General features: G+C 46.3%; 1 protein-coding gene across 7 annotated transcripts in view; it reads right to left on the reverse strand.

Annotated features, from left to right (window-relative positions):
* Window positions 1–12,302, reverse strand: part of MYO18B (myosin XVIIIB) — a 229,256-nt gene that overhangs the window by 10,945 nt on the left and 206,009 nt on the right. The window lies entirely within an intron of this gene.

The raw sequence follows: 12,302 nt of genomic DNA on the forward strand, positions 1-12,302 counted from the left end.
ACTTTGGCCACCTGATGCAAAGAGCCGACTCATTTGAAAAGACCCTGGTTCTGGGAAAGACTGAGGGCAGGAGGAGAAGGGGATGACAGAGGATGAGATGATTGGATGGCATCACCGACTCGATGGACATGAATTTGAGCAAGCTCTGGGAGATGAAGGACAGGGAAGCCTGGCGTGCTGCAGTCCATGGGGTCGCAAGGAGTTGGACACGACTGAGCGACTGTACAACGACAAGCAGCAAGGAGGACGCTAGGGCTGTGGAATGCTGAAGGAGACCTCGACAGCAAGCCGAAGAGATGAGGAAGAAGCCGCAGAGAGGCCCTCAACCTGGTCACTTCTGGCCTGAAGGTGGGGAGACTTGAGTCAGGAAATAGATTCTGGAAATACACTATATTCCTTATAGTAGAATGTTTTTATGAGGCACGACAGTGCTTAAGCCGTGCTTGCCGTTTTCTCTGATCTTAAGCAGGTACCGAGTCCTTGACACTTAAAAAAACCGATCTGGTGAACTGCCCTCAGTGGACATCGCCTGTGTATCTCCTGCAGGTGGACAGAATCTGCCATGTCTCACCCGCATGTTCTTACTGGCCAACCAATTACTGGAACCTGGGAGTTTTGAACAGAGCTGCCATCAGAATCAGGCTTGACTCTCTACAAAAAAACAGTCTGTTTCAATGGGAGTGGGGCAGTAGGGGAACCATTCTGGTTTCAGTTCAGTTCAGTTCAGTCGCTCAGTCGTGTCTGACTCTTTGCGACCCCATGAATCGCAGCACACCAGGCCTCCTTGTCCATCACCAACTCCCGGAGTTCACTCAAACTCACGTCCATCGAGTCGGTGATGCCATCCAGCCATCTCATCCTCTGTCATCCCCTTCTCCTCCTGCCCCCAATCCCTCCCATTCTGGTTTAAAAGAGACTACAGGCTGGGACTTCCCTGGCAGTGCAGTGGTGGTTGGGTGGCTTCCCTGGCGGTTAAGACTCTGTGTGTCCACATGGGCGACATGGGTTCAATTCCTGGTCAAGGAACTAAGATCCCACATGCCACGTGGTGCCACCAAAAAAAAAAAAAAAGACTAACAGAAGATGCTAACAAGAGGGGAAATTGAGGGTAGGAAGACAGGGAAGAGGTGGATATGGGTGCTCTGTTCTTTCAGCTCAATTTTTCTTTAAGTCTAAACCTTCTCTAAAATATAAAGTCTGTTTTTCTTTTTTGTAAATAAAAGAGAGAGACCTGAAGAAACAAAACAACATAATACAATGAATGTCCTTAACAGGAGCCTTCTTTTTAAAAAACCACAGTGAGGGGACTCCCCTGGCGGTGCCGTGGCTAAGACCTCATGCTCCCAATGCAGGGGGCCCGGGCTGATCCCTCATCAGGAAACTAGATCCCACATGCTCCAAATAAGGGCTCACATGTGGCAACTAGAACCCGGTGCAGCCACATAAGAGAATTAAAAAAAATTAAAGTACAGTGATACAACTTCAGAACAACTGGGTTAATATAAATGTTGGGATCTTGGAGGATATTGTGGATCTGTTCATTTTCTTAGCGGTGAAAATGGTGTGGCAGTTTGGAAAGCCCTTCTCTGGCGGGACAAAGATGTGAAATTATTTTAAGGAGAACTGGCATGGTGTTTTCAACTTACTTTCATAGTGCTGGGGATAAAATATATGTTTCGATATAGACAGAAGTAGAGAGGAAGGTAAAGATAGAAATAAAATCAATATTAAAAAAATTATCAAATTACGGTAGAGGCTAGCAGAGTGACAGTGCCCAGTCACCTTCAGGGTTGAGAAGAGAAGACAGACAGAAAGGAGCGGGGGAGGGGGATAGGAAGAGACGTTTTACTGGTGATTCTATTATCAATTAAAAAAAACCAAAAAGCAAATATTTCTGCCTGACTTTCAAGAAGGCAATGGCACCCCACTCCAGTACTCTTGCCTGGAAAATCCCATGGACGGAGGAGCCTGGTAGGCTGCAGTCCATGGGGTCGCTAAGAGTCAGACAGGACTGAGTGACTTCACTTTCACTTTCAAGGTTCAGCCCAAGTACAGCCGCCTCCAGAAGTCTGTGCCCACCTCCCAGCCTGGGCTGGGGTCTCCTCTGATCCTCAGAGCCCCTGTGTTTTCCTGTCCTCCGTCCTGTAATCGTTTGCTTGCTTGTTTACAACTCTCAACAAGACTGTTAATTCTGAACTAGACTCTGTTTTTCTTCTGTGAATTCCCAGGATCTAGAACAGTCCATCAAGGGAAGTTCGTGGAATGGGAAGAATGAAAGACTGGAGGAATAGAAGGATGAGAATGAAGAAACAAGGGACAAAAGGCCTCGTCTGCCTCATCTGGCAGGTTCACTCAGACCCGGGAGCCCCACTTATGGGTCAGTCAAAGCCGCTTCTCTAGGCTTAAAATCAAGAGATTCAAAACCAACTTCCAGTGCATAATCTAGAGGGAATTCTTCCTATGTTGAAACCCAATCCAAAGCCTGGTCTTGTTTCTCCAGAATTTCATCCCCTTCAGAACTGAGAGGGAGCTGGAACCACATTCCCTTCCTGGAGAGATGGAGATGCAGAGAGCCTCCTGGGTCACAGTCTGAGACGGGAGAGCACCGGCTCTCAAACCTCAGCCTGCCCTTCAGACACAACCCCTACGATGTCCTGAAAGGACACACAGGGTGTGAAAAGTGACCAAGTTGGATCAGAGAGTCAACTTGGGGTCAACACAGGTAAGTAAATTCACAATGCTTTCTTTTGGCTTCCAGGCACAGGGACTAGCTCTGCTGAGTACCATACAACGGCAGTAACCACAATCTCTGACTTTTCACAGCATCCAGTTCGTCATAATGCAGCTTTAAGTGAATGGAAGTTATCTGTCCATCCACCCCTCCTCTTTGCCATTCAGAACCTTCTGTGGAGTGCCACAATGTCAGCTCCTGCTGACACTGAGGTGAAGGACCCTTGTGTTCAAGAAGCTGATACTCTAGAGGGGAAGGAGTTGACCAGCCTATGAGTAGAGGGAAGTATGAATGACCCTTCATGTCCTCCTGGGCTCAGACACCAAGGAAGAAATATTTACTGAGTAAAAGGAGTAGAAAAGTCTGATTTTAGCAGATCACATCTGATTCCACATGTGATCGTCCAGCTTCTTTGAGAGAAAACCTCCTCAGAAAAAACAGAAAAGCTACATTTAAACATAAAGGCACCAGAGGATTCAGAAATAGCCCTATCTAACACAGAATCTAACACAGAGCAGAAGTGAGGGTGGTGGTCGTTCTTGAGTAAGGAGGAGGTCATGACTGCAGTGGATATCGGAAGGTGTTGGGGCGCTAGCCATGGGCTGGTTTTGATGTGGGTAGTAATTATTAAGGTATGACCAAGTTTTGAAAATTTGTTACAGACACAATTTTTGGTATGTGTGTTTGCATAAGCTGACTTAATGAAAGTTTAGCTCAGAGAACCACAGATTCTACAAGAACGTTCTGAACAATGATCAAGCCAAATGGTTTTACACCAACTTGCATCTAACTTAGGTGAGCCTCAAAATTCCTGAAGGATTCACAGATCTACCAAAGATTTAGAGCTCTAGATAGAAAACACCCCTCCTTCCCACGGAAGCCTGTCCAAGAGCGATGCTGGCACCAAGCATGAACCCCGGACAGACACAGACTTCTCCTGCTCCTCACTTGCTCAGGCCTTGCGTCCACGGTTAGTATGTTCACATTGAACATTTCCACATCTTACCCGCTAATCTTCTTAATACTGATAAAACTGAAAAGCACTCTTTTGTTCCAGGAAGACATAAAACCATTTTCATGAGAGACTCATTCATTAAGTACATTCAGGATGGATTAAAGTGATCCTGAGCTCCAGTTCTAAGAACACAGAGACCAGTAAATAAATGTGCTATTGAAATAAGATTAGCAGTCAGTGCTTAACCTACTTTGAGAACAAGCTGTTTTCAATGCCAAGTATCCTCCATTCACATTTCCATAATTAATGAACTAATTACAAACGAGTCCTATCTAATCATTTAAGCAGGTCTCACATGACCCAGCCTCGGCCCCACTTCTGCAGCAGAGTAATGCACTTCCTTGAGAGTAATACAACTTTATTTTAAAACAATACCCTATAATTTAGACCTTTTTACTAATTCAAGCCAGCCTTATCCTACATAAAAATCAACGGGGGAATGATCAAAGGAGGACGGTGGTGTCTAAATTTATTGCTTTTAAGCGAAGAACCACAAGCCAAGAGTATGGGACTGCAAATGTTTACAGAAAGCACATTTTTTCCCTGAAAAAGGAAAAGTCGTAATGCTGCCTTTTAGCCAAACGAAAAGCAGTTGTGTTAAATCGGTACCAAAGCAAATGATACATACAACAGTAATTAGCTAAGATTACACAGTAATTAAAATCACGATGATTATGTGAGTGAGAATAATTTATACAATAATCTCCACGCTCACACTGCAATATGGTACTAGTCCAACAGCAACAGAGCAGAGCCATGTTTGGTAATAAATTCAAATCACAGCATCTCTAATTACGTGGTGATAGATTGCGGTCACTGAGATTTAGGGATAAACAAAATCTCTGACCAGGACACACACAATTCTGTTTGGACTTCCCAAGGCTACCAAATGGGGATCCCAAACGCTTTCCCCCTTCCCCCCACAGGGAGCCGCAGACCTTCAGGTTGCCCCACTATATTCCACTAGTCCTGGTTCCACGCTGCTAACAACTTGCTCTGTTGCTCTGTGACACAAGACAGTTAACTCATCCGGCAGAGCCACCCTTGACCAAAGACAGTCATAAACAATATGTAAGAGTTCTTTTAAAGGGCATGGCTGTGATCCAATAAAACTTTTACAAAAGCAGGTCAAGGGCCAGTTTTTTTTTTTACTGTGTGCAGTCATTGGCTGACTCCTGCTGTAGGTGACGGAAGCCACTGAAACCAGATTTTCATTTGAGAGAGATTTGAGAGACTGGAGTGCAGAGGAGGGACTAAGGTGGGTGGGGTTGGAAGGGCTTCGCCAGAGTCTAGGACAGAAATGGTGGTGGCCTGGCTTCAAGGTGTTGACAGTGAGGATGGACAGAAGTAAGATGGTCAAGAGTATTTGCCTGAAGCGCGGAGGCACAGAATAAACAAGATTTAGCCGTCAGTGGACGATGGGGATGAGCGAGAGGGAAGAGAGCCTCAGAAGGGTGGAGGGCTCCAGCTTGGGTGACTGATGACAGGACTTCCACGTGATTCGGATCACACTGGTAGGGGAGAGGGAGGAGGCTCCCCCCGGACACACTGGGTTCAGATACCACAGAGACAGCCAGGTGGCCAGCTTCTAAACTGCAGGCACTTACATACAATATACATGTTTGCCACCTGGAAGAACATGAGTTGGAGGGCTAGATTTTGGGATCGCCTGTTTACAGTGATGTTCAAGCTGGTTTTAGAAAAGGCAGAGGAACCAGAGATCAAATTGCCAACATCCACTGGATCATGGAAAAAGCAAGAGAGTTCCAGAAAAACATCTATTTCTGCCTTATTGACTATGCCAAAGCCTTTGACTGTGTGGATCACAATAAACTGTGGAAAATTCTGAAAGAGATGGGAATACCAGACCACCTGACCTGCCTCTTGAGAAACCTATATGCAGGTCAGGAAGCAACAGTTAGAACTGGACATGGAACAACAGACTGGTTCCAAATAGGAAAAGGAGTATGTCAAGGCTGTATATTGTCACCCTGCTTATTTAACTTATATGCAGAGTACATCATGAGAAACGCTGGACTGGAAGAAACACAAGCTGGAATCAAGATTGCCGGGAGAAATATCAATAACCTCAGATATGCAGATGACACCACCCTTATGCAAGAAAGTGAAGAGGAACTAAAAAGCCTCCTGATGAAAGTGAAAGAGGAGAGTGAAAAAGTTGGCTTAAAACTCAACATTCAGAAAACGAAGATCATGGCATCTGGTCCCATCACTTCATGGGAAATAGATGGGGAAACAGTGGAAACAGTGTCAGACTTTATTTTTTGGGGCTCCAAAATCACTGCAGATTGTGATTGCAGCCATGAAATTAAAAGACGCTTACTCCTTGGAAAGAAAGTTATGACCAACCTAGATAGCATATTCAAAAGCAGAGACATTACTTTGTCAACAAAGGTCTGTCTAGTGAAGGCTATGGTTTTTCCAGTAGTCATGTATGGATGTGAGAGTTGGACTGTGAAGAAGGCTGAGCGCTGAAGAATGGATGCTTTTGAACTGTGGTGTTGGAGAAGACTCTTGAGAGTCCCTTGGACTGCAAGGAGATCCAACCAGTCCATCCTAAAGGAGATCAGTCCTGGGTGTTCTTTGGAAGGACTGATGCTAAAGCTGAAACTTTAGGACTTTGGCCACCTCATGTGAAGAGCTGACTCACTGGAAAAGACTCTGATGCTGGGAGGGATTGGGGGCAGGAGGAAAAGGGAACGACAGAGGATGAGATGGCTGGATGGCATCACTGACTGGATAGACATGAGTCTGAGTGAACTCCGGGAGCTGGTGATGGACAGGGAGGCCTGGCGTGCTGCGATTCATGGGGTTGCAAAGAGTCGGACACGACTGAGCGACTGAACTATTTACAGTGACGGGGTTAAAATCACAGGATTGCCTGGGACCCGGTGGACAGAAAAATAGGTGAGAGCAGCATCCTGGGATCCCCAGCAGATGAGGGGGAGGGGCTGGGGTGGGAAGGAAAAGACCAGAAAAGAGAAGTTTGGCTAGCGCCAAGGAGCAAAAACACTTCCCTAGTGGCTCAGCAGTAAACAATCTGCCTTCAATGCGGGAGATGCAGGTTGGATCCTGGGTCAGGAAGATCCCCAGAGAAGGGAATGGCAACTCACTCCAGTATTCTTGCCTGGGTAATCCCACGGACAGAGGAGCCTGGTGGGCTACAGTCCATGGGGTCGCAAAGAGTGGGACAGGACTGAATGACTGAACAGTAACAACAAAAGGAGCAGAAACAGCTAAAAGGCCAGGTGGACAGGGGGTTCCAAGAAATGTCTAACGGACCAGTGCAGCAGAGAAGTCCAGAAACAGATCAAGACTGGAGAACATCCCCTGGTTTGTCCCTTAGGAAGCTGTTGACACGCTGAGAAATGTTTCAGTGGTGGCGCCGGGCTCTGGGCTGGAGGAAGCAGAGGCAGAAATGGGAGGGGAGTGAAGGCACTGCGCGGGGACCCCACTCTGGTGAAGCCTGGCTCCAAAGCAGGGAAACGGACTGCAGAGAGACGGGTGAGGATATAGTTAGGCCGGGAGGACCCCAGGGTGTTCATAACCCACGGAGGAAGGGCAGCTGGAAATGCGGAACCGAGACTGTAGGAGCGAGCAGGCGGCGGGGCACGGATTCCACGCGACCAAGACTGGGTCTCGTTTTCTGGGACCAGAGGGAAGCTGGGGCAGACAGTGATCAACTTACAGGTACTGTTCTGAGGCCGCTGTTTTTCCTTTGAATGAACCAGGAGTTTAGGGTGTCTGCTCAGAGTAAGGAGTTGGAGACAGAGGAAAGTCAGGATGGTTTGGAATAACTGTCCAGTAAAATGAAAGAAAACAGGCCAGTGACAAGGCATCAGCGTCTATACAGCCGGTTCAGTTAATGCCCGTCTGTGCTTGGACCCTGCAGAGCCGTGTGAGTGACCAAGGCTGAGGTTCTGAGGGACGTGGGCATGGGGCTTTGGACGAGAGCCCGAGGTGCTGTGAGGACTGGAAGGGAGAGGAGAGAACCCTTTACTGGAACACTTTGCCAGCAGGGTGGTAGCCCAGGGGGCAGGAGGGAGAGGCGGGCACCCTGCAGGGCCGGGCACACCATGGGCTGGGCACCCTGGCACCAGCTGCAGCCGGCCATCAAGAGAGGCTCTGGAGCCAAGCCAGCTGCCACCACCAAGCCCATAAGCTCCCTCCCCAGGGGCACGGAGGTAATTTAGTGTCTCCATCTCCAGAAGCTCTTGCATTTATCAGCAGCTTCATGACTCCTGGGCTGTAAATCATCAAGCTTTAGGCATATTTCTCTTGAGTTGATGTCCTCTTATAAATAATACAAGGAATGCTTTTATTTTTTTGGCAGAAGACTGCTTTCTCCCTCTCTTCTTTTTTTAGAGTGACCTTCTTTTTCAGTCAAATTTGGGAACGTCCAAGAGACTCATTTGTTGAGCCCTGTGATGGGCCAGGTCATATGGGGGTGCATGCCATAGAGTTCCCCTTGTCTCTAACCTGCCTCCACCTCCTCAGCACGGACAGCGCCCCGATGACCTGGTAGCATCTGGTCAAGTTTAAAATGCAAATTCCCTTTGACGTAGAGAATCATTTGCCCTGTGCACAAGAGTGTGTGTGTATGTGTTTAAAGGCTAACAGGTTAACAGGGCTTCCCAGGTGGCTCAGTGACAAAGAATCTGCCTGTCAATTCAGGAGATAAAAGAAAGGAGGGCTCTATCCCTGGGTTAGGAAGATCCCCTGGAGGAGGCAATGGCAACCCTCTCCAGTATTATTGCCTGGGAAATGCCTTGGACAGAGGAGCCTGGCAGGCTACAGTTCATGGGGTCACAAAGAGTTGGACGTGACTAAGCACACACACACAACAGGTTAATAGCAAATATCCTGAAATCAACTGAAAGTGAAACAGGAGTACAGTTTAATAAATCCATGGCATCATTTTAAGATTTTCTGCAGGAATTTAAAAGAATGAGATAGACTTATGTGAACAGACAGGGCGTGATCTCTAAAGTATATTATTGAAGGAAAGAAAGAAGTACTTTGAGAATTTAGATACATACATTTAGGGCATGGCAACCCGCTCCAGTGTTCTTGCCTGGAGAATCCTATGGACTCAGGAGCCTGGTGGGCTACAGTTCAAAGGGTCACACAGAGTTGGACACAACTGAAACAACTTCACACACACAGACAGAGGTACATAATGTAGCATCATATCACGTCTGTGTTTTAAAAGCCCACAAATATGCTATGTATTTGCTACAGGTACATGTGTATTTATGAATACATAGAGAAAGATGTGGAAGGATACACACCAAACTGAAGACAGTGGACACCTTTTGGAAGGGAGCTGAGGTTGGGGTGTGGCCAAGAGGACTATCGCCTTCTCAGTTATATTCTAATAAAAGGGAGAAGTATTTAGAGATTATAAAGCTGGCTGTCAAGGCACCTGAACTCTGGGTCAGTCTTTATTATAAGCTTAGGTAAGATAGTTCCCTCTGCAGACCTCACTTTTTCCCATTTATATAATGAGAGGATCGGACTAATAATAAATAATCTAATGGTCCCTTATAACTCAGAAGTTCTAGAATCTTTAAACTGTAAACATACTACAAAGAGTATGTTTACAGGTTAATAGGTTAATAAGGGCTCAAAATTTTCAAGGCTTAACGCCATGGAATCTGGCACTCAGTAGGCACTTAATAAATATCATTTGGATGGATGTTGAATACTGACCCTTATATAGTTTTAATAATAACGGGCCAGCTCTTTGCCAGTAAACTTTGCCAGGTGAGTGATTCGCCTCCTGGATAAAAGTCAGAGTCATGGCAGCATGGCAAACACAATACAGGCTTTGGAAGGATTTAAACCAGAGTTCAAATCCTTGCTCTTTTGCTTCCCTCCTGATGACATGGAGCAAATTACTGACCGTCTCTGAATCACAAAGCTGAGTTGTGACCAAGTACAGTTAGCATTTCTGCTCAAGTGTTGCTGTTATGGTCAGTTACTCATTCAACGAACATTTATGGAGCACCATCTGTGTGCCAGCCAGAGGGACACCAACATGAAGAAAATGACAAGGGGCTTCTGGTCCCTTCTTGCCTCCTGCTCCACTGCTTTCCTTGGTGCAGGCCCCTCTGCTCTGAGCTGCAGCTGACCTGAGGACTTGGAGGGGAGTGGGCAGGGAAAGAGGGGCTGGGCTCTAGCAAGGGCTGCCTGGAGGTGCTGCCCGGGGCGAAGCTACAGGAGCTGGGGTGTGGCTGAGTTTGCCTCAATCAGTTGCTCCTGTGCAGCATGGAGGTGATGGCATCAGTTCCCTGGGGTTACTCTGGGCATCAAATACCAACACCAGGAAAGCAGCTGGTTTTATTGAGCTCTTTCTAGGAGCTGGGCTCTGAGTGCATCTTCTAGTTAATCCTGACAATGGTTTACTCACAAGAAAACATGGAAAGTTAAGCAACTTGCCCCAAATTTATGGTTGCTAATGGGGGAAGGGAGAAAGGGATACACCGGGGAACTGGAACTGACATGTACACACAGTTGTTGTTCAGCCACTCAGTTGTGTCTGACGCTTTTGCCACCCCACGGCTTGTAACCCTTGAGGGTCCTCTGTCCGTGGGATTTCCCAGGCAAGAATACTGGAGTGGGTTGCCATGTCTTTCTCCAGGGATCGAATCCAATTCTCCTGCATCAGCCGGCGGATTCTTTACCACCGAGCCACCAGGGAAGCCCCATATATACACTGCTATATATAAAATAGATAAGTAATAAGGACCTACTGTATAGCACAGGCAACTCCAATCAATACTCTGTAATGATATACAGGAAAATAATCTAAAAAGGAGTGGATACATGTACATGCATAACTGACTCACTTTGCTGAACAGCAGAAACTAACACAACGCTGCCAATCAACTATACTCCATTAAAAATCATCAAACAAACAAAACCTTTGCCCCAAGTCTCACAGCTGCAGAGGAGCAGCCATGGGATTGGAAGCCAGATGCTCTGACTTCAGTCCATGTACAGAAATCACTTCAGCCTCTCATCTCCCATTCAGCTCAGGGTGTAATTCCTTATCGTGCACCTAATATAATTATGAAACTTTTGGATATTATGTTAAAGTGCTTGCACATTCAGCTCTGGCCTCTGCTTCCTGATACACTGGCTGATCAGGGAGACCAGAAGTTATTTAGTTATCAGGAGAGAAAAAGTCCTCAGCATTCAGAGTTCGCCGTGGACATGCCTCTTTTTCCACACAGGTCTTTGCTTTTAATTAAGAGTGGTAATCAGATAATCTTGCTTTAATTAACTCCCCCGATGCGCCCCATTCTCAGGGCCTCCCTTTGATATTTTCAACATCAAATCTTTCAGCCTAAGATTATCAGCAGACATTTGCCATTTGCTGAACATGCCCGAAAGCTTGGCAAGAACTCCCACCCACTTCTTTCCGTAAAGACAGCCTCCTGCTTCAGAGCAAACCCGTTTCAAGTCAGCAAGGGCTTGTCTGGGTCTGCTTCATTAGTATGTGATTTTTCTATCTTATCACATTGGCTCTTCTGTTATCACACAAGCAGTGTGCATTTCATCTTAATTACGCATCTGTTTAATCCATAATTTCTGATTTATGGCCATTGGCTCCTCATTACAAGAGGGCTGCCCTTGAAAAGGAAAACCAAATGAGCTGAGAGGAATGGAGCTGGAAAGCAAGAGGGAAGACAGATTTAAGTCCTGCAGCTGAGGCTGAGGCCCATTTGTTGGAGCAAATTATTATTGGCAATCCTATAGACTTGTGAGGGTCCCATCTCAAGGCATGACTGAATATGCCTCCTTCCATGGTAGGAAACAAAATATAAAATTCTGACATTCAAAGGAAGCTGAGATTTCCAAGGAAGACATCATCCAGCCTAACTGTCTTTATACAGACTTCCCATTAAAAGAAACAAAGCCAAAAAAACTTTAGTAAACATGTTTATAAAGAAAATTTAAATACAAAACTATCTATAAATGGAAAATTAGTAGGACTTGCCTTGCTGCTGCTAAGTTGCCTCAGTCGTGTCCGACTCTGTGCGACCCCACAGACAGCAGCCCACCAGGCTCCCCCGTCCCTGGGATTCTCCAGGCAAGAACACTGGAGTGGGTTGCCATTTCCTTCTCCAATGCAGGAAAGTGAAAAGTGAAAGTGAAGTCGTTCAGTCGTGTCTGACTCTCAGCGACCCCATGGACTGTAGCCCACCAGGCTCCTCCATCCATGGGATTTTCCAGGCAAGAGTACTGGAGTGGGGTGCCATTGCCTTCTCCAGGAAGGACTTGCCTTATATGGAAAGCAAACATACTAAATCTACAGCTATTTTTAAAAATGCTCGCCCCATGCTATTTGAAATCATCTGGAAAACCATGCATTACATGGGCTGTATTAGATCCTCTTCATTTTGACTGTTTGGGGCAGTAAATACAATTATATTTCCTGCTTTACAGATGAGGAAGTGAAGGCTCAGAGAGGGTAACTGACCTGCCTTAAGTCACACAGCTAAGAAGTGGCAGGGTCATACCTCAAAT

Source organism: Bubalus bubalis, chromosome 17 (genome assembly GCF_019923935.1).
Source record: "Bubalus bubalis isolate 160015118507 breed Murrah chromosome 17, NDDB_SH_1, whole genome shotgun sequence".
Classification (NCBI taxonomy): Eukaryota; Metazoa; Chordata; class Mammalia; order Artiodactyla; family Bovidae; genus Bubalus; species Bubalus bubalis.